Genomic DNA, 12108 nt, shown 5'->3' with positions numbered 1-12108 from the left:
GAGTCAAACTTTCACAACTGTGATGTGAAGATCTATGGGGACAACTCATTGCATGTCATCATCCTCCTCCACAAATCTGGCAGCCTATGAGGGCCTCCTGAGTGTGCCTGCCTCACCTAGCCAATGCGAGAGCCTCAACTCCATCATCATCACCACTGAGGACCCCCTCACCCTCACACCCATCAGCATCCTTCTCGTCCTAGAAGACCTCCAGCTTCTTCATCTCCTCCTCAGCCAGCTCATTTCCCCGTTGGAGTGCCAGTTTGTAAAGGGCGCAGCAGACGACAACGATGTGTGACACCTTCTGTGGACTGTATTGCAGGGCTCCACCAGGCCTGTCCCGGCACCAGAACCTCATCTTCAGCATCCCGATGATCTGTTCCACCACGTTGTGAGCTGCCGCATAAGCCTCATTTTCGTGTCATTCTGCTGCAGTCTGAGGCCGCCACACAGGTGTCATCAGCCACGGCCTCTGTCCCCAAGGAGCCAACCCTGCAGCCTCTGTGGACCCTAGAAGACTACAGAGATCTGCGAGCGACTCAGTATGTAGGCGTCATGCGGACTTCCTGGAAACCGTACGCATACCTGTAGAATGCGTTTCTGGTGGTCGCTTCCAGCTGCATGTTCAGTGAGTGGAAGCCCTTTCGGTTGTTGAAGTCCACTGAGTGTAGCGACAGAGACCTGAGTGCCACATGGGTGCTGTCAATCGCACCCTGCACCTGTGGGAATCCTAAGATCAGGGCGAATCCTATGGTCCTTACATCCTGGCTGTCCCGATCCCGGGCAAAATGCACAAAGTTGTGTGTCATGGAGAAGCTGGCATCCATGACCTCATGGATGCATTTGTTGGTGGCAGATTGTGAAATCCCACAGAGGTCACCTGTGGAGCCCTGAAAGGAGCCACTGGCATAGAAATTGAGCGCCATGGTCATTTTCACAGCCACTGGCAGTGGATGCCCTCTATGTCCCCTTGGCGCCAAGTCCTGCAGTAAGCGGCAGATGTGAGCCACCAGGTACCTAGACATGTGCAGTCATTGGTGACACTGGTTCTGTCATCTACAGGAATGGCAGGCGGCTTCCATGGAGCCTGGGTGTCGCTCAGCGCCAACGAGCCACGGTTCTCTGTCGCTCCTGGGCAGTGTGTGCTGGAGCCCCTGCTGCCCCTTCTCCATTAGGTTGCTGCTCCTGCCTTTGCACGGCAAGGAGCTTCTACGGTCTCTGTAGGCCATCAGGCTTACAGCCAGGTGATCAGGATCCATGATCCTGATGTGGTCCTCCTTCAGCATGAAAGAGAGAGAGAGATGTGGTTATCATGGCTGTACTTAGCACCTTTCCTGGCCCTATGTGACTGCCCCTTAATACTTCCCGGAGAGTGCTAGTCACCCCTTGGATGGCCAGAGATGGGTGCACTGCATGGCTGCCCTGTCAGCGACACTGGGGAGAATGGTCCCAACCAGGATGCTGAGATTGCAAGGGGCTGTGAGCACCTCCAACAGTGACTGCTACATGGCCCAGCATTGGTGAGGAGAATGTACAACATGAGCAGTCCAATAAAGTGGTGGTGGATGCGAAGTCTGTGCTGGGGGGGGTGGGGGGTGGGGCTGGGTAAGATATGGAGCACTTGGTGGCCCTTTGATGCCTCTGCATTGCTTGCATGGGCGGGAAGGCTAGGAGCCTGACCCCAATCATATCACTGTTGCAGCGCCTGATATGTCTCAGTTACAGAGGCATGGTCAGTTCATACAGGTGTCCCTAATATGTGGCCACTTCCCTCTCAAACCCTGTCCCCATTTCAATTGCCTGTGTGTGGGATGCAACACTAGGGCAGCACTTGACCCCACCCCCTGTCCGCCACTGACAATGGTTGCCTCCGGGGCCGGCGAGCACTTGTCCCCAGACAGCCCCTCGCACCCCCCACAGTAGTTGCCTCCAGGGCCAAGCATAAGTTGCCCCCACCCCCTGGCGCCCCTGAGGCTTGTAAACAACAGGCGAGCTGTGAAGAATGCTGCTGCTCAGTCTCCTCAGTTCCCTCAAAATGAAGGCCGCCAAGTGCACGTCGCCTGTGTGCTGTTGTGAAACACGTCGGCGTGCTTTCCCACCAACTTAGAACGGATGATACGGCAGGTTCCAAGAGCCTGGCAGGATGGCCTTTTAATTATATGCTGATGTATTACAATTAGCTCCACGCCGACTGATGGCGGGAAACACGGCCCGCTGTCAGCGGGCTGAGCGGACGATTGAAACCTGCCTTCATTCCCTTGTGAAGCAGGTTGCGCCATATTTTTTGCGCATGCCAGCTACCACGTCTGCTGCCAGTGGGCTCAGAAAATTCCACTCTGTCAGGCTGTTGCTTGACTAGTCTGTGAGATAGCTCTCCCAATTTTGGCACTAACTCCCAGATGTTAGTAAGGAGGACTTTGCAGGGTTGACAAAGCTGAGATTGCCATTTATGTTTCCGATGTGCAGTGTTAGTTTGTGTGCGCCGTATTGGTGATCCTACCATGACTATTAAACAAACCAGAGAGTACAAATTTTACTTCAACTGCATCATGCAATATTGTTAATTTGACAGAAAAATATCCATTAGTTATTTATACCACGTGCAGACGATAACACTGATTTCAGTGACTGCCTCAGCCCTCTTTAACATATTCTGCACATTGCGCCATATGAACACAGTGACAGTAAATTCATTTTTGGCGGAAAGGATCGATACTTGCAACTCAGGTAAAATGCACAAATCTTCTCCATCCTGTAGAAGAATTAGAAGACTTTCTCCTGCCTGAGCCCATGATGTTATTCAATATAGTTATTTCAAAGAAGGGGTGTAATTGGATTCTATTTTATAAACAATCTCACAGGGTAGAAAGATCAAATGACTCCTGAGCAAAAAAAGTGGAATGATTGAACAAGATACGTTTTCACTGTCAGTGAGATGCATTGGAGCCCTCAGGTGTCTCCATGCAGCACAACTTTTAAGAGACCAAGGGACAAAGACTGAATAACCAATTATTTCTGTGTTTTCTTGATCGGAAAGTCTGAAGACTCTGTTGATTGCTGCTTCTAACTATAATATATTTTCAATATCTAGTATGCAACATAACTTTATCATGATATTTCAATATTTAAAAAACTCATACAAGCACCAAAATAGAGTGGGAGAAAAGATAAGTAGACAGGACAAGATTGAAGTCAATGGAAAAGACTCCTTAGAATCATGTGCAGGGTAAAACAAGTTACTGATACACTATGAGCCCACTACATATTCCTGTCCTTGCAATTGCACCTTACAAAGCCTGTTCATAATAAACTTTCAGTTGCAACAAAATAAACAGAACTCCAGCCATGGTTCCACACTGTTTGCAAAATAATTATGGAAGACAAAGGCCATCTCTCCTAGCTTGTCTCATTCATCCTGAATGACATTCAAACATAGCTAGTTGGAGCAGGAGTAAGCCATCTGGCCCTTCAATTTTGCTCTGGCATTTGATAACATTGCCTACATTATTCGAGCTACTACAACTCAAAAAGTATTTAATTGGTTGTAAAGTAATTTGAAACATTATGAAAGGTGCTTTATAAATGTAGTCTTATCTTTCTTTCAGTACACCTGCAGTGTCCATAGCAATGGTGAAATTGGAGGCCCAATGCTGATTCTCTCAGGATAATTATTCACAAAGCAATCAACTGTGATGTCAAGAAAATGGCTACAAAGAAACCACTACATTTACTAAACAGTTCAACTCTATAGCTAATACAACCTTACTATTCTGACAACTCTGGTGTCAACCCACAATATACCATAAATGGCATCTGCCCCTTTTATGCTAACTATACTATCCTTAGGATTTGTCAATCAGACATCTACCAGCCTGTCAGGAAAAATGTTGATTGAATTGTCAATCTGAATTTTTCAGAGAAAAATGATATGTGGCACAAAAATTCAGTGTGGCCTTAATTCGAGAACTGGGTTGTTTCACCTTCCCCTAGAAGCTATCATATAAATTGTGTTGTACACTGTGAATTTACAGCCTAAGTTGGAAAAATTTAGCTAATAAATAAGGAACTCCAATAGCAAAAAAGTAGTGTGAAAGCAATATCCTGAGAGCAATCATTTCTAGAAGCACTTAAGTCATAGGATTGGGTTTCTGTAAAGGTTCTTTATGGTCAAAGACCTTTATGCTATTTCGCTGGGATTTCAATTGATTTTTTTTGCCAAAGTTACAATGGATGATCAGGAATCCTCCCCCCAGAAAAATTTTAGTCGTACAGAGTGACCACCTTTTGCTTGATTTTGACAGGATGGTGCAGGGTGGAGTGAACCTCGGATAGAGTAGAGATTTGTAAAACCTTTCTTTAAGTAATCTCTTAGTGACAAAAAGGGATTTCATTCCCAGACTTTGCAAAAGTGATAAAACAGGCGATAGTGAGTCAACACCTGTTTTGTGTCACTTTATATTTATTTTGATGAGGTCCAAGATTCTGAAGCCTCTGGTACATCATCCCAGCATGTCATCAGAATTGCTTCTACCTTAGGGCATAATGAAAATTTGGACTGCTATTTATATGCTGGTTTAAATTCAAAAGAGAATTTTGAGAAGTGTACAGTATTTAATTTTGTGGTACTAAACCTTAAGTGACACCCCACTCCACCCACACCACCCCTGCCACCCCAGCGCGCCCCCAACGCTAACCTCCCCCATGCCCCACCCAACAGCATGCAACCCCAAATCTCCACTCACCCAATACCCCCACCAGCCCCACCAACACCCCCAACCTCTCCCTACTCCCCTGAACCACCCTAACTTCCCCCCACCCCTCCAACCCCCCCAAACCTTCCCCCACCCTCTCTTACCCTCCCACGCAACAGCACCCAATTTGTTCTAAAATAATTAGAGGTTTCACTTACCATTTTTTAACCAAGAACACGTTCAGTTGCTACGCTGCTGCTGCTGACCTTTGGGCAGATTTGTAATTTTCTGGCGGACTTTTCAAGAAAATCGGAATCATGAAGCTGCCCAAAGGTCAGCAGCAGCACAGCAACTGAGCCTGTTCTTGGTTAAAAAATGGTAAGTGAAACCTCTAATTATTTTAGAACAAATTGGATGCTGATCTGACAGACCGACTTTCAAAAAAAAATCAGAATTGTCAAGTTGAGATTTGCGATTTTTAAAAAAAAGCTGGTCTTTCAGGTCTGAAGGACAATGAGGACTCCGTTCAAAACACAGAGCCCAGGCCCCCTTAGCCCCTGGGCCCCAATGTTTGGCACCGTCTGTACCCACCTCTATTGGGACCTCCTGCAGCGCTGTTGAATGGAAGAAAGTTTAAGACAACCCTCTCAAGCAAGGTACTTCCTCCAATTGACCAGGAGGGCGTAACTCAATAACTCACTGATGCACAGGTAGAAGAAGGTCAGCACTTCAACAAGCATACCAAAGCTCTGCCTGAACTGTTGAAAGGACAAACAGTACATGTACAAGATCCAATTATGAAAATCTGGAGCCCTGCAAAAGTTGTTGTTGAAACTCTTTCAAGTTATCAACAGTCACAGATTGCAACTCTTTTGAGTACAATCACAGTTATTGGTTTCTGGGAGTGGGACACGAACCCACAACCCTCTGATTCAAAGGCGAGGGTGCTATGAACTGAGCCACAGCTGACACCTCCTAAGTTGTTGTTGAAGCTGACCCTCCAAGGTCATACATCATTGAGACTGAAACCAATCAGCAAATGAGAATGAACAGGGTACATATTCAACTTACACCTGAGCCGGAAAAGCAGAAAAAATCATCAACAACACCAGTGACATCACTAACCAGTGAGGCGACATGAACAGCATCACCAACAAGCAGTGCACCTTCAACAACATCACCAGCAAGTAACATAACATTAGCAGCAAGAAGCATGAGTCCTAAACACCAGAAGCAGAACACACAATATCGCCTGTGCAGTGTGAAAACTCATTACTGAGAGCAATGAATACCAAATCAAAAAGATTGAGATACAACATCCTACCACATAAGATATTATTCATGGTATTGCTTAAGAAAAGAAAACAAGCTATAAAAGACTCTTAAATTGTTCAGTTGATTTGTAAAAGTCGATTGTTAATCTTCTTTAGTTTAGAAAAAGAAAGTTAATTATTGGAACAGTTATATTTATAATGAGGTATTTTATTTAAAGGAAGAGGGATGTTATATTGTGATATTATTCATAAAGAAATAATAACTAATTGATCTGTGAGGTGCCACACTCACTTTTGCAGTGCAGTCATGTGCCGAGTAACAATGCATTAGTCTGCCAGCCACATAGAGAGCAGCAAAAAATACATTCAATGATACTCCAGCATTTTGAATCTAGAGCGTTATTGGCGCAGAACGTCCAATCTCCGAGGGGTGCACCCCAGAGGTACCCCAGAAGTTGAGCTTGGGGATCCTCTGGAGGGCCCCAGGCAAGGTCTGCAAGGGAATGTCTGGGAAGTTTAAACTTCTGATGGACAATTACCCTGCACTTGGAACTATCCAATACTCCAGTTTAAATTGGAGACTTCGGATGATTCCAACTCTCTTAGCACAATAGTTAACCAGGAAAAGTTAAAAAAATGAAAACCACTTCTAACTCCTGGGTAATAATAATACCGACCTGCTGCCTCCGCCTGCCTCACCCCGAGCTCCCACTGAACCTTCCAACCAACCACCACCACTCCGATTCCCCACCCCCAACCTCCCCACAACCTTCCACAACCTCCCCCTGCCGGCTCTCTTGACTAGCCCCACCCATCCAATCACCGACCCATCACCCGACTACCCACCTGATCCCCAATTACACCCAGCACCCCGGCTACCTGAATACCCCCCTGAATCCCGGACTACCCTCCCCGACTACTTCCCCACTCCCCGATTAGTCTCCCGAACCCTCAACTATCCCCAACACCCCCATATACTTCCCCACCCCCCAACAACCCCCTTGACCCTACAACTACCCTCCTTAACCCCCCCACCCCCCGATTAGCCCCTGATCCCTCCGGCCACTCTCCACGGCCCCCGAATACACTCCTGACCCCCTATCTCCCCACTACCTCCAACTATTCTCCCACCTTGCCAACTATCCCTGACTATCCCCCACATCTCTGACTTATCCCCCCATGCCAACTACCCTCCCCATCTCCCGATTACCCCCTGATCCCCTGACTACCACCCTACCCCCTGACTGCCTTCCTGACTGCCCGACTAACCTCCAACCCCTGACTACCCCCTGACCCCCTGGCTATTCCCCTCACACCCCCACCACCCTCCCAAACCCCCAGCTACCCCTGCAACCCCTCACTCTAACGTCCTGGGGCAAAGCTCTCTACTGATTCAACATAAAGTAAGTTGATTGTGGTTGCTGGAAGCTGATCATCTCAGCCTCAGGACATTGCTGCTGGAGATTTTCAGGGTACTGTCCTAGGCCTAGGCACCTTCAGCTGCTCCATCAATGGCCTTCACTCCAACCTTTGGCCAGAAGTGGGAATATTTGCTGATCGTTACATAGAAACATAGAAACTAGGAGCAGGAGTAGACCATTTGGCCCTTCGAGCCTGCTTTGCCATTCATTATGATCATGGCTGATCATCCAACTCAATAGCTTGCTCTCACTTTCTCCCCATAGCCTTTGATTCCTTTCACCCCAAGAGCCATATCTAACTCCTTCTTGAAAACATACAATGTTTTGGTCTCAACTACTTTCTGTGATAGCGAATTCCACAGGCTCACCACTCTCTGGGTGAAGAAATTTCTCCTCATCTCAGTCCTAAATGGTCTATCCATATCCTCAGACTGTGACCCCTGGTTCTGTACTCCCCCCACATTGGAAACAACCTTCCTGAATCTACCCTGTCTAGTCCTGTTAGAATTTTATAGGTTTCTATGAGATCCCCCCTCATTCTTCTGAACTTCAGCGAATATAATCCTAACCGACTCAATCTCTCCTCATATGTCAGTCCCGCCATCCCAGGAATCAGTCGGGTAAACCTTCACTGCACTCCCTCTATAGCAAGTACATCCTTCCTTAGATAAGGAGACCAAAGCTGCACACAATATTCCAGGTGTGGTCTCACCAAGGCCCTGTACAATTGCAGCAAGGCATCCTTGTACCTGTACTCGAATCCTCTGGCTATGAAGGCCAACATACCATTTGCCTTCTTTGCCTGCTGCACCTGCATGCTTACCTTCAGCAACTGTTGTACAAGGACACCCAGGTCTCGTTGCACATTCCCCTCTCTCAATTTATAGCCATTCAGATAAAAATCTGCCTTCCTGTTTTTGCTACCAAAATGGATAACCTCACATTTATCCACATTATACTGCATCTGCCATGCATTTGCTCACTCACTCAGCTTGTCCAAATCACACTGAAGCATCTCTGCATCCTCCTCACAGCTCACCCTCCCACCCAGCTTTGTGTCATCTGCAACTTTGGAGATATTACATTTATTTCCCCCATTTAAATCATTAATATATATTGTGCAGAACTGGGGTCCCAGCACCGATCCCTGCGGTACCCCACTAGTCACTGCCTGCCATTCAGAAAAAGACCCGTTTATTCCTACTCTTTGTTTCCTGTCTGCCAACCAGTTTTCTATCCATCTCAATACACTACCCCCAATCCCATGTGCTTTAATTTTACATGTCAATCTCTTATGTGAGACTTTATCAAAAGCCTTCTGAAAGTCCAAATAAACCACATCCACTGGTTCCTCCTCATCAACTCTACTAGTTACATCCTCGAAAAATTCCAGTCGATTTGTCAAGCATGATTTACCTTTTATAAATCCATGCTGACTCTGTCCAATTCTGCCACTGTTTTCCATGTGCTCAGCTATTAAATCTTTTATAATGGACTCTAGAATTTTCCCCACTACCGACGTCAGGCTGACTGGTCTATAATTCCCTGTTTTCTCTCTGCCTCCCTTTTTAAATAGTGGGGTTACATTAGCTACCCTCCAATCTGTGGGAACTGTTCCAGAGTCTATAGAATCTCAGAAGACCACCACCAATGCATCCACTATCTCTAGAGCCACTTCCTTAAGTGCTCTGGGATGTAGATTATCAGGCTCTGGGGGTTTATCGGCCTTCAATTCCATCAATTTCCCCAACACCATTTCCCTACTCATACTGATTTCTTTCAGTTCCTCCCTCTCACTAAACCCTGTGTTCCCCAACATTTCTGGCATGTTATTTGTGTCCTCCTTTGTGAAGACAGAACCAAAGTATGTACTTAGTTGGTTGGCCATTTCTTTGTTCCCCATTTAAAATTCCCCTGTTTCTGACTGTAAGGGACCTACATTTGTCTTCACCGATCTTTTTCTCTTCACATACCTATAGAAACTTTTACAGTCAATTTTTATGTTCCCTGCAAGCTTACTCTCGTACTCTATTTTCCCCTTCTTAATCAAACCCTTGGCCCTCTTTTGCTGAATTCTAAACTGCTCCCAATCCTCAGGTCTGTTGTTTTTTCTGGCCAATTTGTATGCCTCTTCCTTGCATCTAATACTGTCTCTAATTTCCCTTGTGAGCCATGGTTTCGCCACCTTTCCTGTTTTACTTATGCGCCAGACAGGAATAAACAATTGTTGCAGTTCATCCATGCACTCTTTGAATGTTTGCCATTGCCTATCCACCATCATCGCTTTAAGTAACTTTTCCCAATCCAACATGGTCAACTCGCGCCTCATGCCATCGTAGTTTCCTTTATTAAGATTCAGGACCCAAGTCTCAGAATCAACTATGTCACTCTCCGTCTTGATGAAGAATTCTATCATATTATGGTCGCTCATTCCCAAGGGGCCTCACACAACTAGATTGCCAATTATTCCTTTCTCATGACACATTACCCAGTCTAGGATGGCCTGTTCTCTTGTTGGTTCCTCAATGTATTGGTCCAGAAAAACATCCTGTATACACTCCAGGAATTCCTCCTCTACAGTATTGTTACTAATTTGATTTGCCCAATCTATATGCAGATTAAAGTCACCCATAATTACAGATGTTCCTTTATTACATGTGTCTCTAATTTCCTGTTTAATGCCATTCCTAACACCACCACTACAGTTTGGGGGTCTATATACAACCCCCACTAACGTTTTTTGCCCCTTAGTGTTTCTCAGCTCTACCTATACAGATTCCACATCATCGGAGCCAATATCTTTCCTCACTATTGCGTTAATTTCCTCTTTAACCAGCAATGCAACTCCACCGCCTTTTCCTTTTTGTCTGTCCTTTCTAAATACTGAATACCCCTGGATGTTCAGTTCCCATCCCTGGTCACCCTGCAGCCATGTCTCCGTAATCCCGACTATATCATACCTGTTTACATCTATTTGCGCGGTTAATTCATCCACTTTATTGTGAATGCTCCTCGTGTTAAGGCACAAAGCCTTAAGGCTTGTCTTTTTAACATTACTTGTCCCGTTCCTACTATTTTTCACTGAGGCCCTGTTTGATTCTTGCCCTTAATTTCCCTGCCTATCACTTTTCTTATTCCGCTTTCTGTCTTTTGTTCTTGTCTTTGATTCCCCTTCCTCTGACTCCTTGCATAGGTTCCCATCCCCCTGCCATTTTAGTTTAAACCCTCCCCAACCACTCTAGCAAATGTTCCCCCCAGGACATCAGTCCCGGTCCTGCCCAGGTGTAACCTGTTCAGTTTGCATTGGTCCCACCTCCCCCAGAACCGGTCCCAATGCCCCAGGAATCTGAAACCCTCCCCTTCACACCATCTCATCAGCCACGTATTCATCCGATATATCCTGCTATTTCTACTCTGACTAGCACGTGGCACTGGTAGTAATCCTGAGATCACTACCTTTGAGGTCCTACTTTTCAACTTACTTCCTAACTCCCTATATTCTGCTTTTAGGACCTCATCCCTTTTTTTAACCTATGTCGTTTGTACCAATGTGTACCACGACCACTGGCTGTTCACCCTCCCCCTTCAGAATGTCCTCTAGCCGCTCTGAGACATTCTTGACCCTAGCACCAGGGAGGCAACATACCATCCTGGAGTCTCGTTTGCGGCCACAGAAACGCTTATCTATTCCCCTTACAATTGAATCCCCTATAACTATTGCATTCCCACACTTTTTACTCCTCCTCTGTGCAGTAGAGCCAACCGTGGTGCAACGAATTTGGCTGTTGCTGCTTTCTCCCGAGAGGCCATTCCCCCCAACAGTAGCCAGAGCAGTATATCTGTTTTGCAGCAGAATAGCCACAGGGGATTCCTGCACTGCCTGCCTAGTCCCCTTGCTTTGCCTGGTGGTCACCCATTCCCTTCCTGCCTGTGGACTCTTAGCCTGCGGTATGACCACCTCTCTATATGTGCTACCCACGATACTCTCTGCTTCACGGATGCTCCACAGTGTCCCCAGCTGCCGCTGCAGCTCCAAAACCTGGGCTTCCAGGAGCTGCAGCTGGAGACACCTTGCGCACACATGCTGGCCCCGGGCACTGGAAATGTGCCCGGCTTCCCACATAGAGCAGGAGGAGCACACCACGGGTTTGAGCTCTCCTGCCATGACTTACCCCTTTAAATTAAATTAAACCTTTTGGAAAATACTTAATATCAATTAATCTCGGGCCCTTCTTCCCTGATCCTCGTTGTTACAGAATATAGCCCCTACAAACGATGAACCACATAATAATACCTTAAAAACTATAAGCAATAAAAGTAGTAAATGCTTACCTGGCCGTACTCACAGTACTCAAAGGATCACCTTGTTCCCTCCTCACCGAACTCCCTCAGTCACGCCTGTTCTCCCAGCTTCTCTTCAACTCCCGACTCCTCTCGCGCTTCTCTTCAGCTCCCGGCTCCTTTCGCGCTCCTTTTCAATTCCCTACTCCTCTCATGCTCTTCTTCAATTCCTGGCTCCTCTCGCACACCTCTTCACCTCCTGGCTCCTCTCATGCAACTCTTTAACTCCTGGTTCCTCTTCTGCTCCTTTTCAACTGAACAGAGTGTTCAGTTACATTTGCAACTCTTCAGGCAATGAACCAATCCATTACTGCATGCAACAAGACCTAGACAACATTCAGGCTTAGGCTGATGAGCCACAAGAAGCATTTGTGCAACACA

Source organism: Cetorhinus maximus, chromosome 4 (assembly GCF_964194155.1).
Source record: "Cetorhinus maximus chromosome 4, sCetMax3.hap1.1, whole genome shotgun sequence".
Lineage (NCBI taxonomy): Eukaryota > Metazoa > Chordata > Chondrichthyes > Lamniformes > Cetorhinidae > Cetorhinus > Cetorhinus maximus.
The sequence above is the reverse complement of the archived record's forward strand: the minus strand, read 5'-3'. Positions refer to the sequence as shown.